The following is an 18,408-nucleotide window of genomic DNA, read 5'->3' on the forward strand; positions in this document are numbered from 1 at the left end:
ATGCTAAAAGCATCATTGCCTGTCTCACTGGGGCAATATGAGATAGAACAGTGCCCTGAGCACTCTTGGTGCACTCTAACTTCACTCAAGCCCATAAATTTGGCCTAAGGAAACTGCACATGTTACCTACAGGGACAGGCAATAATGCTTAATTAACACAGGAAAGGCATCTGACACAATCATATGGCTTGGCATGTCGGCAATAGCCATCGGTATTGAGCTGCATTCCAAACAATCTGAGGCGTACAGCACACCTTAGGCCATTTTGTATAACTTATTTTACCTAACCAGAGGAAGCAACACTACTCCTTCCTCCAGTGTCTCCTTTGTCCGCTGGCTATAGGCCAAGCATCTGTTTCTTCTGGCAGCTGCTATGAAAAATAGAAAGTGGTTTCCTACTTTTTTCAAGAAAAGCACTTTTTATTTAAAAAGTTCCAGGATGAGTATTGGATAACACTCCTACTCAGCACCGCATTACTACTAAACAGCAATGATCCTATATGAAACCGAGACTGCCTGACCGGTATACCTCCTTCGCCTCTTTAAGGTAGCATGGCCCGGGGGAATGCTACAGGAGGGATGTGAGCTACCATGGAAGCAGTCCAAGCAACAACAGTACTGTGGAACTAAAAATAAAAGGACTGTCCAGTCAGTTCTATAAAACTAGAAATCTTTAATTAAACTAAAAATACACCCACTTAATAAAAACACCAATGGCCCTCTCATGTAAGGTAAACACAGAGAATGCAGGCTTTGAAATTAAGGGGTACTCTAGGTTTGAAGACATGGGGTGCCAGGCCTACAGCTTCTGCAGCAAATGTTCTAATTCACGTTCTTGTCTTAAAAAGGAAAAGAGTGGGGTCTTAAACGTCACTAGGATCCTTTAAAGCAAGCCAGGGGAACAGACCCACTATCAGTACCTTTTATCCTTGCATTGAACCGTTAGTCTGGGCCTTTTCAGCACCAAGCTGGGGTCCAGTCGGGCAGTGGCGTCAACAGAATCTAATGATGCTGTGCAGGGTGGCAACTGCTTGCGGGTTGAAGATGCTGGGAAATGCAGTGTCAGGCTGGGAGCGCTGGAAGGCACTGCTGCCTGAGATGCTGAGAAGTGAATACTTGCCTGAGACAGCGAACGTGCTTAACTGGCTCAACAAAGCAATGTGGTACTGGGGGAGTGACGGCTTGGTACCCAAGGAAGCTGGTAAACGGACAGCTTTAGAGTTGGAGATGCTAGAAGACTTGGTGTGTCTCCAATGCAGAGACTGCAGAGCTTTGGTGTCAGCGTTGAGTAGAACCTGGGGATGTGAGAGGCCGTCGAGCGTCAAGGTTGAAAATGCACCTGGCTGTTCCCTTGCAAAAGCTTGGATGGTGTTTCCCTTGCAGCAACTTGGATGGTGTGAAAGGTGTACAAACCAGCATCAAAGCAATATCGAGATGCAGGGAGAGCCAGGCATCACTGTGAAGGTTGGGGAAATAGGCTTGCCTATTTTTTGGAAGTTATTGTCTTCACCTCCTATTGAAGAAAATGGTTGGGGCAGACTGTACCCTAAAATCCTTCAGTAGTCCAAAGATGAATCGGCCAAGAAGTTTATATATAGTTTTATAGGTTTATATAGGCAAGCTGTCAAGCAGTGATCTCCGGGGTGGATTAAATACCTGCGTCCCCAAGCATCTCCCTGACCAGTTATTAGGGCCACAGGTGGACTGGAACTGCAGCACCGGATCCCCAGGCAGCTAGAAGGAAGGTAACAAGATTAGGACACAATCATTTGCACTACCACAATGTATGGAAACGGGTATTGTAACCTACCTAACAAGACACCAGAAGGCGGTAGAATGGCGGAAGGGACCCAGGAAAGGTAAAACCTCCCTCTGTGATGAATGCCGAGTGGAGATTTGTTGCAGTCAATGTTCCAATAGAAAGTTCCAGGTAAACAATCCAAAAGACAAAAAAAAACATACCAAAGTACTTTCTGTAGCCAGACGAAGTCCAGGTCGCCAGATCACAAGGCAAATTCCAGTAGCAATCCAAAGGGGGGGGGGGGACCCAGGGGCAACAAACCAGGAGAAAGTCATAGGTCAGCCAAAATCCAGGCACAAATCCAGACAATCCAGTAGCCAAGTGGGGGTGGGGAGGGGAAGCTGAAACCACACCCAAAACGCCACTCGCAGGAACAGCTGAGAAGCATTAAGTGAAGGGTGGTTGGGGCTTTTATGGGCTTCTTCGTGGCTGTGTTTTTCACATAAACTGGTGCTGGTCACGTGAGCGGGAGGGCGTCACATTTGCCGTGCGTCCAGGAGGAGCCATGGCAACTGCCAACAACGCTGCACTGAGCACTGTGCAGAAGCGGCCCCAGACAAGCTGCCAAAAGTGCCACAGCGCCAGGGAGGCCAAGCAGGAAAACTGCAGTGCCCCAGCGACACCCCCTCACCTCCCCCACTGCATGTATAGTGGTGAGGAAGCAGGGTGGCCCCAGAGTCGTGCGAAAGCGAGATCCTGGGAGGAGCCCGACTCCGGGACCGCATTGAAGGCAAGTGCATAACGCAACCTGCCACAGCTGATTGATTCCGTTCTAGTCTTCTTGTAAGGTTCCAATCCTGTCAGCTGCCTTCAGAATCATCTGCCTGATGATATTCTTCCCAGGGTGTGTTGTCTGCAGGAAGTGGGAACGAAGTGCAAGACGTATGAGTGCCCTAAGCAATACCAAGATGGCAGAACCCTTCTATTGCTTGATTTCTTTTTTTATTTCTTTTATTTATTTATTTTTCCTTCTGAACCACTGCAACCCTGTCTGTCGCCTGCTTGTCATGCTTCAAAGAGAGTCCAGTAATGACTCCTGTGGTGGAGCGGGTTCCTTGTACTGGCAGGGCTTACCTTTGAAGCAGTGGTTTCCAGCTTACCCCCCAGTGATTTCCTGTCATCTGGAGAAGGGGCAAAACCTTCTTGGAGAGATCAAAAGGGAGTTTCCTGGGCTGGTCCCAAATGGTTGTTTTGGATGAAACCGATTTTACACATAAGCCCCTTTCAGTAATGAGTCACTAGCAACCAATCTAACAATCTTTCCGATCTAAGTTGGTTACACTTCTTTGTGGTGTTCCTCAGGGCTCTGCACTTTCTCCTATTCTTTTTAATATCTATATCAGATCTCTTCTGCTTCTTATTCACTAACATGGTTTCTGTTACTACTCTTATGTGGACGACACTCCGATTCTTGTCTGCCTGGATCTTACTCCAGCTGAGACTGCTGCACGACTCAGGAACTGTTTGGAGGATCTGGGGTATTGGATGATGACTAATTGGCTAAAATTGAATGGCAGTAAGACCGAGGTCCTGGTTGTGGGTACTTCGTCCCCCCCCCCTTCTTTTTTGGACCTCGCAATTCTGGCCTCGAGCCTTGGCCCTCTTCCTCTTCCGGTTCAATCGGTCCGCAACCTCGGTGTTACGATCTCTGCCTCTTTGTCCCTTGACAACCAGGTGGCTAGTGTTTGTAGTGCCGGGCACTTTAAACTCCACATTTTGCGGAAAGTCTTGTCTTTTATTCCTGCTGAATGCCAGGCTCTGGTAGTGGCAGCTTTGGTCCTCGGCACTCTCGACTATTGCAACTCTCTTTATTTGGCCCAGCCTCGCTATCTCATCCAAAGGCTCCAACTACTGCTAAATGCTGCCGTTCGTTCCATATTTCGTCCTCCCTTCGGATCCCACATTTCCCTTCTGCTCAAGAAACTACACTGGCTTCCTGTGGCCAGCCGGATCTTGTTCAAATCACTCTGTCTGGTGCACTGTGCCTTCTATGGCGTGGGTGCTGAGTATCTCCAAGCAAAGTTTGTTCATTACACTCCTTCCCGTTTGCTGCGCTCTCAGTCTGCGTGTCTTCTCATTGTTCCCTGCTATCGGTTGTCACGTATGGGAGGCCGTGCCTTTTCAGTGGCGGCTGCTACAGCCTGGAATAAATTGCCTACTGCTCTCCGTGCAACTGAAGACCATCTTACCTTCCTCCGGCTGCTGAAAACCACTTTGTTCTAGGCCACCACTTTCTTATGTGGTTGCTGGCCGTTTCTGATTGTATTTCCCTTCTGTAACTAGCGCCAAGATGCCTTTGGGTGTACGTGCGCTCTATTAAGTTTATATAACATAACAATAACATGACACCAATGCGTTTTGGCGAGTATAACTGTATATTCCCGGGAGGCGTCATGTGAAACCAGACATGTCTTGTATTCAGTTATTAAAGGGATGGTCTAGTAAAAAAATGTATTTAAAAAATAGATAGGCAACAAAAAAATACTAGCATTCTCCGTTTTAAAACTTCCTATGTAAAATTTTGAGCTATTCAAGCTCAAAATTCGCAAAAGCAAGCACTCGGAGGAGCCTGAGAAACTTGGAAAGAAAAACGGCAGCGTTTTCCAACACAACCGCGTGTGTTTCTGCCTGCTGTGGCTATCCCTTTCGGTCTCCGATGCGGGGAGCACCGGAGACCCAAAGTGAAAGCCACAGCAGGCAGAAACACACGCGGTTATGTTTACATGCCGCGTAGTGTTTCTACCTGCAGCTGATTTCCCGTTTGGGGCTCTCGGGCTCCCCGTGGGGAGCCCGAGAGCCCCAAATGGGAAAGCAGAAACAACGCGGTTGTTTTCCGCAATGCCGCGTTGTTTCTGCCTGAATCTGCTTTCCCATTTGGGGCTCTCGGGCTTGCCGTGGGGAGCCCGAGAGCCCCAAATGGGAAAGCCGATTCAGGCAGAAACAACGCGGTTGTGTTGGAAAACGCTGTGGTTTTTCTTTCCGAGTTTCTCAGGCTCCTCCGAGCCAGAGGAGCCTGAGAAACTTGGAAAGAAAAACCGCAGCGTTTTCCAACACAATAACGTTGTATTTATGTTTGCGGTCGCTTCAAAAGCGACCGCAAACATAAATACGTTTTTAAAGCTGCGGTTTTATTTCTAAGTTTTCCGGGCTCCTCCAGCCCGGAAAACGTAGAAAAAAAACTGCAGCCAGTGCTTATTTAAAAAAAAAAATAATAAATAGCACTTACCGAGATTCAGCTGCAGCTTTCCTGCTCTGGTCTCCGGTCCCCGTCCTCCGCCTACAGCACTAATGAAGGGAAAGCCACCCAGCGGTAGCCTTTGTTTACTACAGCTGGCTGGCTTTTCCTTCATTAGTGCCGCAAAAGCCAGCACAGGAGGGCCTCCATTTCACAAAATGGATGCGCCCATGTGCTTGCTTTTGTGAATTTTGAGCTTGAATAGCTCAAAATTTTACATAGGAAGTTTTAAAACGGAGAATGCTAGTATTTTTTCTTTTATGTTGCCTATCTATTTTTTAAATAACATTTTTTACTAGACCATCCCTTTAATCAACTGCCTTCAAGCCTTGGGTAGCACAGTAATGTATCATTTGGATCAGGGGTCCTCCTGGGCAAAAAGAGCAGTTCCTGGCTGTCTGTAGGAATGCACACCACTCTGTAACTGACATATTGCCAACTACACTGCAGCTGCGGTGGGTGTCAGTAGACGGTCTCCACAGAGTTAGTCTGCAATACATTTTTATCAGGGAACATTATGAAAGTGAGGTCTGATTAGCAGATGTCACTTTCAGAGATGGAATTCTCAGCAGCATTTTATACTTCGAAATCAAAAAAGGTCAGGATGTTCAGTCCTTGCAGATGGCATTCTATCATACTATTCCAAGCATGCTTCCTTTAAGGCTATTACCTGGTATCTTAACTGCCTTTCAGGTGCAGAGGAGAAAACGACAACACTGGCATATGGTTTGTAACTAAGACACTTAACAAAGAAGTTACCAAATTTAGGGAACTCTCATCCCCTGCACACTTTCTATGGCTCAACAAGAAAGCCAAACTTTCTGAAAAAAAGCTGATTAGCCAATCTCTTTCTCTGTCTCAGTCTCTTTCTATGTGGGTGAGAGTCACATTGTCAGGTGCCTGTTTGCTAGAGCCACTGCAGCCTTTGCTGATTTCTGCGGGACTAACAGAAAAAACAGATGTCTTGACTGGGGAGGGGAAGCTGTGTGTTTTGCAAAAGCAGCTATTGAAAATTAACAAAAAAAGGAAATCATTTAAGTGTTCTAATGATGTGAAGTTTTTAAATTGGACACATTTATTTCTAGTATATATTGTAGTCATAAGAATGTTACACTTCTTACACTTGTCTTACTTAGCAAATTACATTGTAAAAATGAAATGAAAATAAACATGTACATAGTTTTCTAATAGGTCATCTTTCGAAGATGAACATTGCCAATATTCAAATAGCTCCAGTGAGGATTCCAGCATTCTTTGTATAAAATCAAAAAGCATTTTGGGAACACCCAATCTTTATAGTTGACAATTATGTCTGTGATGAAAGGGTTTTATGTTTGTATCTCTATGTACATAATGCACAATGCGCTTGGTGCTCATTTCAGTTTTCGCAAAAATCACTCTGATATTTCAATGTTTGTAACATTGAACCATATATACTGATTTGGAGTTCTTTGGGGTTTGGATGTGAGGCTGGAAAGACCGTGACAGATCAGATGCTCCATTAGCGTCAAAGTGCCCTGTGTGGATACTATTTTCATTCCCAAGCAGAACCGATACGGATGGCTGTGTGAATGCCTAGAACCCGGCGCACAAAGGTTCTGCAGAGAATGAAATTTGATATGTTCATCAAACGCAATAGTTGGGATAAACCTATATGAAAATGGGCGAATCAATGTTTTAAATTCGGTTTTGTACAAGTGTAGATTGCCTAAATACCTGTTTTTGCAAAGACACTCCGTTTGCGCAAAGGACCTCTTCGGAAATCCATGTGGCTGCCGCTATGATTTCTTTCATGTTTAGTTTCTCCTCTGGAAATTGCTATAGTGTGTCCATTTGCTCCAGTCAAACAGTGCCACTGAAGTGGTGCTCTAAGTTCCGAGTCAACTAATAAGCCACCTGCCTGATCTTCATTCAGTTTCTTTGTTGGAGAAGCCCTATTCCTGACTTTTGTCCTAACCCCGAAAGCCCTGTGTCTTTTCGCTAACATTCCATCTGCGTATATTGTCACTGGCCAGGGGTTCTATTTGAAAGAAGCTCTTGAAATGTTTTGCCAGGTGTCTTCCATATGTATTGTTCATCTTCCAGTAAACCCTTTATGGCACCCATACTGAAAAAACCCTCACTTGAGCCTTCTCTTCCTAATTTCCTGCCTTCTTCCTTTTTTTCTAAACGTTTGGAGCTTGTGCAAGTCTCGTCTTTTCCCAGTCTACACTCTCTTGCCCTTACAGCATTCTGGGTTTTTCTCTCTATGCACCCTACCGAAATCACCCTGCTTCATGTCACTAATTCAATCTTGTCGGCAGATCACACCAACCTCTTCTATTCATATCTTGTCCTCTCCTCCGCCTATGGATCCGGTTGACCACCACAGACACACCTTCCTCCATGGGTTGTTGGGTTGTTCTAATTCTATCCTAAAGTGGTCCTTAACCCTCTCCCTTTTTCTCTTGATAATTCTGCACTGTTCTTGATTACTGCTAAATACTGCTTTTTGCTTTCGCTTTCATTTCGACTCGACTCTTCACTCCTCTCTCTCTGCCTGCCTTCTCAAAATTCAATCATGGATGCATTCTCACTTTCTTCATCTCAATCCCTCCAAACCCAAAGTACTTTTCTTTCCGTCCTCTCCACCTTTATCCTTATTATCCCTCTCCCCATTTGCCTTAACATTGGTGTTCTCTTTGATCAATCTCTTGCCTTCTCATATAGCTAGTGCTTCTCGTATTTGTCCTTTTCACTTGTTCAGTATTCGTACATTTTGCCCCTACCTCTCTTTCATTGCAACCAAAACACTTATTTCTTCATTAGTGTTCTCCTTTCTGTTGTCCTGCTTTACTCATTGGCCTTCCCACTAAACATCTTTCTCTTCTTCATTCTGTCTCAATTTGTCAATTCATACCCCCTTTCCTCTTTTTCCTATATCCCTCCCTCACTTCATTCTTTGTTTTAGCTCTTCTTTGTGTCTTGTATTCTTTAACTTCCTTCTTATTGTCTTTAAATGGGCACATGGTCTTGACGCTCCATATCTATCCTTCTGTGTAAAATTGGATTCTGCTCCATGTCGCTTCCGCTAACAATCTCTCCTCACTGTCCCTAAACCCTCTTGTGCCCAGTCTCCTTTTCATTCGTTCACCTTACTTGCTCCTGAAGAATTCTCTCCCTCTTTCCATTCGTTCTTACTGCTCTTTCGAACTAGTTTAAAAACATTACTACTGTTGACGCCTGCTTAGTGATTTTGGATTGTGTTTTTTTTATACATGCTCTTCATTTTTATTGTACAGTTTACAAGCACTTTATAAATAAACTAGGGGGGCTCAACCCTCTGATGCCCTGGCGCCCACCCCCCCGAGGGTCTCCCCTGGCGACTGCGGCTTGGTCGTTTGTAGGCATACTCCACCATGGGCTTGCTTCGTTCACACCTCGCCCCCCTTGGTGGGATTGGAAATTTGGACAGTATACAAGCAACGTTGGAAAAATGTTGGACAGAATTACAGCAGACCCATATCTTTAGGGCATACAATGACCCGAATTCAAAGCGTTACGGTACTGTCACTTATCACTTACACAACTTCATCAGTTAATAAACTCGAACGCCTTAAGAATTGTAGATTTGAACAGTATGCCATCAAAGATGGATGCATGTGGAATGGTACCACACTCGTGAAACTTTATACAAAAGTCACTCGTACACACCTTGAATCAACTTCAAACGCCTTAGAAATTGCTGCTTTGGACAGCATACTATGAAAGTGGGCTAAATGTGTATGACACAAGAACCATGTCTGTAGGGCATACGATGACCCTAATTTCAAGCATTTCAAAAATCGTTGTATAAAAACGTTACACAAAATCGTCACTTATGATTTTATATTGTAGGGTGAATAAATACAACAAGGTACAGATACCCACCAACAGACAACCACACACTAGTGACACCAACTACATGGGCCTCAAGGTTTTTATCCCCTCCAGGAAAATTAGGGTGGATGGCTGAGCCCTCTCTGAAGACAACAACCTATGTAGCTGTGGAGCCACCTTCCATAAAGTTAAGCGTTTCTTTGTTTTCCCTGGCCTATCAGCTGGGAGCAGACAAAAGCAGAGTCATCTGCTGCATGATGGACGACCATTAACACATCAGTGTGACATTCCCATCTGCTGTCACACGGTGTTCCATCAAAAATAGTTGGTATACAAGGCAATTACTAAACACCCAGGCATGGCATTCCAACTTACCTCAGGAAATTAGATGCTTCTTAAGGTGGCTCTTGAGCGAACAAATTACTCAAGTTCTTTTGGAAGAATTATTCTTTATTTGCAGAGGGGAATGAGAGGAGGGTTGTATTGCCATGGCCACTTTGTGAAGCCTCTTGATTTAAAGGGTGGCATTCAATCACACAGGACACTTTTGGTGCAACAGGTAACTTTTAGACTTCTGATTGCAACTTTTCATAGATTGGTTTACAAGTGACACATATTTGGCAGTGCACACCCTCTGCCTCACTTTGATGTTTTTAGGGAGTAAGTGCTCTTTTATTGGAAACCAGTTTATGGTGAAATTATAATGGCATTAATTATTTGTTCAGTTGATCAGATAGTGTTTAGTCTTTTTGTGGGAATTTAACTTGTATTGATATCACCCATATCAATGAGATGGATTTTCACACATGCACGTGAAAGACCTCACAGGTTTTGGCCCATGTGAGATGCTCTGCAATTTCTGCCTTTTTGGCTTCTATCGGATTGCATTTTGGTATGTATAGTCCTGTGTTTTATGCTGGCAAAACAAAACTAGAGATACTGTTCAAGAATAGAGAAAAGATGTAAGCAAAAAGCCATCCTTTACCCAGGGCAACTAAAGATGCAACAGGATAATGGACAGTGTAAAGCGCACACATTTGCAAAAAGTGCAACCAGAAAATCTTGGCTCACAACTAGACTGCCCTGTTCAATTAGTCTATGAGCTTCTGGGCAAATCACAATCACTAATGGATCTGCTGTTTTGCATCCAAACTTGGAATCACATAGAAGCGAGGTGAGGACTAGACAAAAAAGTTCACTCCTACATGGCTGAAAAGACTACAGTGTTTGCTCCATGTAGGTATTATTCTGTTAGAAAGCATTTGTACTGTGCCAAACACCACCGTTGCAGTATTATTTTGATAACGTACGCAATGCACATCACATGCTGTATTTCCCCTTAGCTTGATCAAAGCTCGTGGCACCATCACTTGTGAGCCATGTTGCCTTCCTAAGAGAAAATCTCAAACAATGTTTGGTTGGTGAGCGGGTTTACCTGGGCTTTAACTGCATAAGTAGCCCACAAGCGTGATTTTACTCTTAGCATGCCTCCCAACAACATTGGACCAGTGGCCATGGGCTCTTCACTCACTGTACAGTTTGTGAGTGAGGTGGTGCAGGAAAAGATACTCATTTTAGGTGTGGGGGCCACCATCCTAATACTGAGTCTGGCTACCTTCCATACATTGATTTACTTTTTCTACCTTCTGTCTCACAATCCTGGACATGTGTGTGTGCTGCCTGCTGCTCCCACATTTGCCTGCTGGTGGACTGGGGAAAGTTCCCTTAAGGCCTTAACCCGCTGGCAGCTCTTTTGGCTGCTTGGCCATCCTTCCCTAGACGGGAGGGCATGAGCCAACTGAATGTTAGTCATAGTATCATCCTCACATGGATTAAGACATTAGCAGGCCCGCAGCTTCCACACGGATCCCTGCAGCAAGTGCATCGACTGAGGTACTGACCTGATTGGTATCACCTCTCTCGCATAGCCTTTCCTCGGTTTATGGTCATTTCATCTAAAACCATTGCATCTAATGCTATTCCATCGAAATGTTTCCATCTAAAAAATGTCCATCTAATGCTTGTAGGCCCCCCTACAAATCCCTGTTTTTTTACCCTTTAAAATACACCTGAACAAAAATTAACCCTTTACCCCCAAAACATGAATTAAATGGACATGTTTTAGATGGAAAAAATAGATGGAAAAAAATTAGATGGAATGGTATTAGATGGAATGGGTTTAGATTAATTGACTAGATACCCCTTTCCTCCACCCCAAGGGAGTGGCTTAGACACCCCCAGTAGGGGTTATGGTAGTAATAGAGGTAGAGAAAAGCAAACAACTGTCGCTGTGTATCAGTAAAGAGTAGGCATCAACCCACTGCAGTGGGCGGCTAGTGCCGGTCATCCACACAGGAGTGTTTTGCTAATGGAACTTATATTTTATTGATGGTCCACTGCTCAAACCTTCCACCAACCCTTTTTGTAATAAAACATGCACCGTATATATCATCAATATACAGTACTGTAAATAGATGCCCCACACAATGCTCATGCTTCTGACAAGATTCTGAATAACGAACGCTCAATGACTGCTCTTACACTCTCCTGTATAGTGTAATTATTTTGATTAGGAGAAATAAATAATAAACATTGCTACCATTATTGTCACTACACATGGCACACTTAATATGCAAAAGGTTATGAATGACTATGCAGCCATCATTGTCAATGCCTCTGTCTATTCCAGGCCAATAAATCATTTCAGATGCATAATAGCCATTATAGAAGTAACTAACTACCTCAATAGATCTCACTAGACCTCTCCTCTTTCCCAATGTTATATTAATGATGGGTATGGTTTTCATCCTCTTTACAATCCTTAGAAGGTAGGGACACGAGAACTTGAGCTGGATGCCTGAAGGATTGTGGTCTGCACAATCCAAAAAAATCCAATAAACATACGATCCAATTGAAAAAACATCTATCAAAATCACCATGGTCTCCTTTAACAAGAAGCAGCCAAAATAGGCAAAAATGATTCAAAGATACAGTTCCAATTGGCAGGCCTCCAGATAAGCTGCGTACTAGGCCTTTTTACGCATGAAAATCTTGTAAATACGACAGCTTTATTATTTTCTTGTGTACATTTACACAAAGATTTAGAGCAGGGCAGTGCAAAGGTCAGGTTACTTGACAGAAACCAGAAGGCTTTTTTTTTTTTCTTTTTTTTTTTTATCTACGCGGATGTACTGAAACAGAATGCATTTCTCTGAAGCCTTTCAAAAAAAGAAACTGCACACTGTGATTAAAGGAATGGTTTCTTTCCATTCAGCTGCTGCTGTGTTGATGCTCATTAAGCAAACGGAATCACTGTTCATATTTATTTTCCTAGAATTTTCGGATTGTATAATTAATAAAATGGGAAAACTAAGTTGCAAATGAGAATTAATATTTTGTAACAACCTTTTTTTTTTTTAATTTTTTTTTTTTACAGTGAAAGCAAACCAGAATTACACAATTGTATTTTTCAGAGTTCCTATGCTGTGCGCATAATCATGCGGAGGTGGATAATTTATACACTTAGATTTTAATTTGCACTCTAATTATAAACAGTGTGTAAAATGATGACTCTGCACAGTCTAGTTTACATCCATTCAACCTTGCAGTCAATGGGGTACATTACTGTAAATGGTCAGTGGCAGCAGAGTCTTTGCTCAAGGGTGAGTGATTTGTCATTACACCAATCACAGGTGTTCTAGTCTCTCACATCTTCAGGACTACAATTAAAACATCAAAAACCTGACTCTCCACGAAGTGCAAGCGCTGTTCAAAAACAAATGAGTTCCATTGGCAATTGAAATAGAAACTCGGCAAAACCTGTCCCTGTGATAATCCAGATAGGTATTTAACTGTATGTGGCGCTTCATAAATGGTTCATCCAACATCTAGGTACTGTGATTATTATACCTCAGTCGATACTCAGTTAACCGACCTCGGAAGGATGTTGGCCAATAAGATAGCTCAGCTGGTTGAGCACTCGTTGCTGCAATCTGTAGGTTGCAGGTGCAAATCCCAGCAAGGCCAACTCAGCCGTTCATCCTTTTGAGGTCGATAAAGGAGTACCGGCTTTGGTTTTGTGATAATTGCGATAAATAGGTTCTATGTACAACGCTTTGCCAAAAGCGCTATATAAATAACCATTTTACCATTAGATTAGATATAGAATTTAGCATGGAGTCCTTGCCTCTCTGCACTGTTGTATCATAACACTGGCATACCATTAGGTAGTAATAATGAAATAATGAAAGGTGTATTCTGTCACAATGTAGAAAGCTGCCGCATAGTAATGATTTCCATACAGTTTTTGCACACGTCGGCTCGATGTCGCATACATTTTACTCTCTTGCAAAAGGAGAAGTCCTGTTTACTCTCAAAGTTTAAAAATAGGGAGTAAAATACTCTCACCTCAATCTTATCTGGAGCACTGCCAATTGGGATTGACCATGGTGCCAGCAACAGTCAATTGAGAATAAGATCTGTCTATAGGTGATGAGCTGATTGCCACGGGTAGGGATACTTCCCCATGCAGCTCTGTTTAAAATAGTAGTTTTTCTCAAAAGCAAAGTCTTTTGAGACTCAGAAACCAAACAATCCAAGGTTTCAAAATTCAGCCAGAAAAAATGAGGGATTTCCCACCTCTCCTCTGCATAGGGTTTGTATGGAGGGAATTATTCCAGTCAGCTCTTGGTCCCTCCAGCCTCGTATGCCTCTTGCTTCTTCCAGCTCTGTCTGAACCGCTCTCCTGGCTCCTCCCAAAGCTGGCCTTTTTATAGTATCTGAGCGTGGTTGTAGTTAAGCCGTCTCCCCCCTCTTTAGCGAGATGCTTCTCTTACCATCTTGACTCACTATCCGCGTTTAGCAAGATGCGGCCTCCGTGCTGCATTAGCAAGATGCATCTAAAGCAAGGTCGACGGCATGTTGCCTAAACCTTTTACCCAGCGACGAATTGCTTACCTATCGCTCTACAGCTAGTTGCTAAATAACCTATAGCCTACATTAATCCATTCTCTCCCATATCAGGCCTTGCCCGGAAACATTGTAGTTCCTTGAAATATTGTTATTCTTTACGGGAACATTCAGAAATGTTTACTATAGCAGAACGAGATAACACTTCCCAGACTGTTTGGAGCGCATCTCCGAAGTATTGCTTTGAAATGTACTTGTGTGTTTAATAACAATTGATAAATATGCGCACAGTCCAGACATCAAAACTAAAACGAATTCTCTGTTCATAATCATTAATTCTGCCCATTGCCTGAATACATTTTACTGAAATTTTGTTATGTACATGCCTGCCCGCTGATTACATGGTTTGGGATTCTGCTCAACCCTAGCATTCCGGCTAAATTACATATCACCCTGTAAGGGTGTAGTGTAGTGGACGGCACCTGGGACAAAGATTGCACCACAATGTTTCAGCCCTGCTCTTCCCAGACTGGGTACATTTCCCAGCTTGGTGCACCAGCAAACTCTCTACTTGGTCTCCAGCTCTGTATTTGCTCTTAGATGATGCATATATTCTGTATTTATAGTTGAATATAAACTAGAGACTTGTGGTGAGTAGCGATCAAATGTATCCCTAAATTGCTGATTTTCCTGATTGCTGCATCACTATGCCCTCTTCTTGGTCGCCAGCTCTGTCTTTGCCCTCAGATTATGAACAACTTAGAAAAGTGCAAAATATGCAGAATTTAAGGCAGGCCCTCGTTCATTCATTGGATCTCGACAGGAAGTATAAGGCATGGTGTGAAGTTAGTTCCCCAGCAGAATCCTGGTAAGTAATTGGTGAGCTCTAGAGTTGTCCCCATAAGACATGGGCATTGACCCATTAACCTACGAAAAGCCGGTACATTTAAGCATGTTCGCTCCTGCCCCCAGTCTGGCCATTTGAACATTTCACAAGGAATGTAGGCGAACCGGGATCTCTGGAGGTGTGGTAGCATCCTTTGTTTTAAGACATTGAAGTAATCCTAAGTGGCACCTTTGGGAACAGCAACTTGTCGTATGTAAATCAGCACTTATATATTCTAGGTAGCCATTTTAGAATGAATCTTTGCCACTTTACAGCAAATGTCACAAAGTACCAAGGATGGACTGATGACTGGATGAGAGACCTAGATACAAGTGGAATTTTGGCATTTAGTGTATATTGTGCAGTGCATTGATACTTTGTGTCCTTGTTTACTGCCAGTCAGGATGTAGCCCCAGTTGAACCATTTCAGACTTCAAGACATCAATTCTAGCTACTTTGTAACATTTGCTACAGAGTAGCAAAGATTAATTCTAAAATGACTCCACATGGAATTCCATTTAGTGCTTATTTTTCGGCAGGGGAGTGGTAATTTACATTCTTTCCCATGGTGCCACCGATAACTTCCTATTTTACAAAAATTATGCATGGTACAACTCTTTCCAGTGCATCATACACCAGACATCTATATCAACATACAATGTTAAGCTTCTCTTAAGGATTCCAGAAGATTTACTAGTGCAACAAAGACTTGAATACCTGCCAAACTTAAAAATTGTTTGCTTAATAAAATCACACTTTGTACTCTACCTCCTGCAGCAACCGCTTCACTGCTACTAAAATACTAGAACCCCTGTTTACTCATTGAAGCTAAGACCCCAAACTACTGGCCAACGTTGAAGTGAAAATCATTCTCGGCAGCAAAAATAGAATCCATGCCTTCCAGATTGGCCAACCTTTTCTTATTACATATGTCTTTGCACCCCATAACTAGTTTCTGCAACAATGTGCTGCAACCTTGCTCCTGTGCCCATTCTATAATCTCCCCAGTGACTCTCACTTTGCTCTTGGGTACTGAAAGGGATCAGTAATGCGAGGCGGACAACTGTTTGATTTGTTAACATGCGCCATTTTATTCTTAAAGAAAATTTACTCAAAGTTACCTCAATATCCCTACTCTGCTGAGGATTTCCCTGCATAACCAAAGCTAATGGGGGAAACCCTCTAACACAGGATACCTGACGCTCAAACTAAGCAACAAATACACAAAGAAAGTAAATGTCAATACAACATAACATGTACAACATTCATAGTTTCTGAATAGCCTTCTTTTGTCTTTGGTGATTTCCTTTCCCTAGGAATCAAGGTCCGCTCTGCTAATGTTCATCCAAACAAAGAACTGTCTCAAATCAGTTCTTGATGTTTCAAATCAATGTAAAAGTTTGTTAACCAATTCCACTGATGGCAAAGCTCTTCTCCTTGGTGAAATATCCACTTTCCCCTTCCACCAAATAGCATTGTTGGTAATCGCACTCGCAATGATTTGTCACCGCTTCATGAAGGCTTGCCACATTTCAAAATAAATGTAATACCCACAACTGCCATTGATACACAATTCTTGGTTAACAGTTATGGAATCCACAATGGTATATTTGCCAGGAGGCCTTCTCAGTGCTGCTGCTTCTATTCAACAACTTCTCTTCTATTAGTTTCACTTTCGGAACAGTCACATTTGTCTCGCAGTACTCTGCTACTACAATGTTGCATCCACTGATAACCAGATAGACCACCACAGTTTCACTAATTTGTACTTTTAGATAGGCTTCGACAAAATACACTTCATAGTATGTCAAGAATTTCAAGCAGTCAAGACACTCTTCCTCTGAATAACTCTCTTCAAAAGGGGTAACCTCTCTGCCTCCATTGTCTGTCTGCCACAATAGCAACCTGGGATTTACCTTTCAGAATCACTTTTCTCTGTCCTTGGCACTTGGCACTGCAGGTTGTATCAACTTCAAAATGGACTTTACAAGCAGCCAGCTTCCCTTCCCCAACTTTACTTGCACCTTTCTGCCACTTATTAGCCCAACTAATTACACAGAAGCCTTGTTGTCACTCGCTTAGCTTCAAGTAATGCTTGTACATTTGCATATTAGTCCAACAAACTGTTATCAACTTCACAGTACAGTTAGATTGCTTCTTAACTTTGAGAAAGGTTGATTTTACTGTTAATAAGGGGAGACTCTTGGCAGAAGTGACATGGGGGGAAGGGGGTGAAGGAATGTTTAAGTTATTAGCACACTCCATGTTATGTCCCTGCTAATTTTGTTGATGCCTGTTATGAAAACTTAATTTAAAAAAAAAGATTTTTCTATTGACAAGGTTTGCTCATACCCTGAGCTCGTACCCTGGGTCACCAATCTGATATGTGAGTTGGGGACAGTATAATGACAATATGCCATTACCGGTTTGGCAGCCCAGAAAAGCACTCCCTGTCAGAGGACAAATACTGTGTCTCATCCCATGGGATCTCCTCTCCACCCGCAGTACACCACCCCTGAGGTCAGGATCAGGAAGCGTCTACCTTTCCCTGGCTACCTGGGAGGAGATTTTAGGCAGGGTTTCAGTGTGGGATCCATAAGATTCTTCACAGTACATATAGGGTTTTACATGCAACCCTTTTCTCCGCCTCACGTCTCATTCTGCACTCTGCAAAATCTGAGGTTTTGCCTACAGCTTTTTCCCAGTCTTCGATTCTCACTATCCTTGGATGTCTACAGAGCACTGATCAGCATTCCTATCATAGGGCTTTCCTCTATTTTGGGGTTCACGGAATATTTTGCAGCAGCTTCTGAGGAGCTTTAAGACTGGGGTCACTCCTACTACACCCCCACTAGCCAAGTGGTTTTGGGACTGGCATCTGTGTAAGACCAGCACACCCAAGTCGCCTTCTAAAATGCTGTCATATTCTGGTACCAGAGAACGGAAAACACACTGTAGTCTGACAGTAAACTGAGAGCATACCGTAACACACTAGCTACACACAGAGGCATAACGACCAGGGGACAGGGACAGCTTGTCCATGCACAAGCTCCACAGTCGAGGGAATTAGGACATTTTGCGTCAGTTCAGGATTTCACACTCATTTGCTGTCTTCAAGCGAACCGCCAGAAGGACCATGCAGGTTGTAGAGTGTCTGAGCCCCTCCCGCATCAGGCCTTGTGGGTGTCAAATCCTTTTTTTCACGCTTGTCTTTGTTTCCAGCAATGCACCAACAGTCCAGTTTAACCAAATGGCTGCAGCAGATACAGCAAAAGGTGGTCCTTTCCTCTCAAAAGTCAGCTCTCATTACGTTTTGTGGCTGGTTGTTTGATGTACAAATGTGTACATTATGCATAGTAAGAAGATGCATTCATTTTTCACATGGTGGCTACAAACACACAGGTGTGTCTCAAAAACTTTTCGGGGGAGGGGGAGTGTCCAAGTCTTGAAATTAGTAAGACCTATAAGACAGTTTAAGGAGCTCTCAAGTTTTCCATGTCTTCAGAGTGTCCAACTCCTTCTTCCAACCCGTCACAACCCCCAACAAATGGAGCAAACTTGCACTTCAACCCAGCCAAGAGGAAAAATATCACTGCTTTTGACGCAATTGCTCTTGCTCTATTTGTGAGCATCCTTCACTTACGAGAACTCATTATGTAAATCTCTGCTGCAGCACTACAGGCTAAAGCACTTTATGCATGCAAAGAAATATGAATAAAT

The 18,408-nt window shown here is 43.2% G+C and overlaps 1 protein-coding gene across 2 annotated transcripts in view; it reads left to right on the forward strand.

Moving 5' to 3' along the window:
* LOC138567576 (zinc finger protein OZF-like) overlaps window positions 1-18,408 on the forward strand; it is a 119,201-nt gene that overhangs the window by 21,410 nt on the left and 79,383 nt on the right. The gene's annotated exons all lie outside the window — the stretch shown is intronic.

The sequence above is a fragment of the Ambystoma mexicanum genome, chromosome 2p (assembly GCF_040938575.1).
Source record: "Ambystoma mexicanum isolate Mex_15411 chromosome 2p, UKY_AmexF1_1, whole genome shotgun sequence".
NCBI lineage: Eukaryota > Metazoa > Chordata > Amphibia > Caudata > Ambystomatidae > Ambystoma > Ambystoma mexicanum.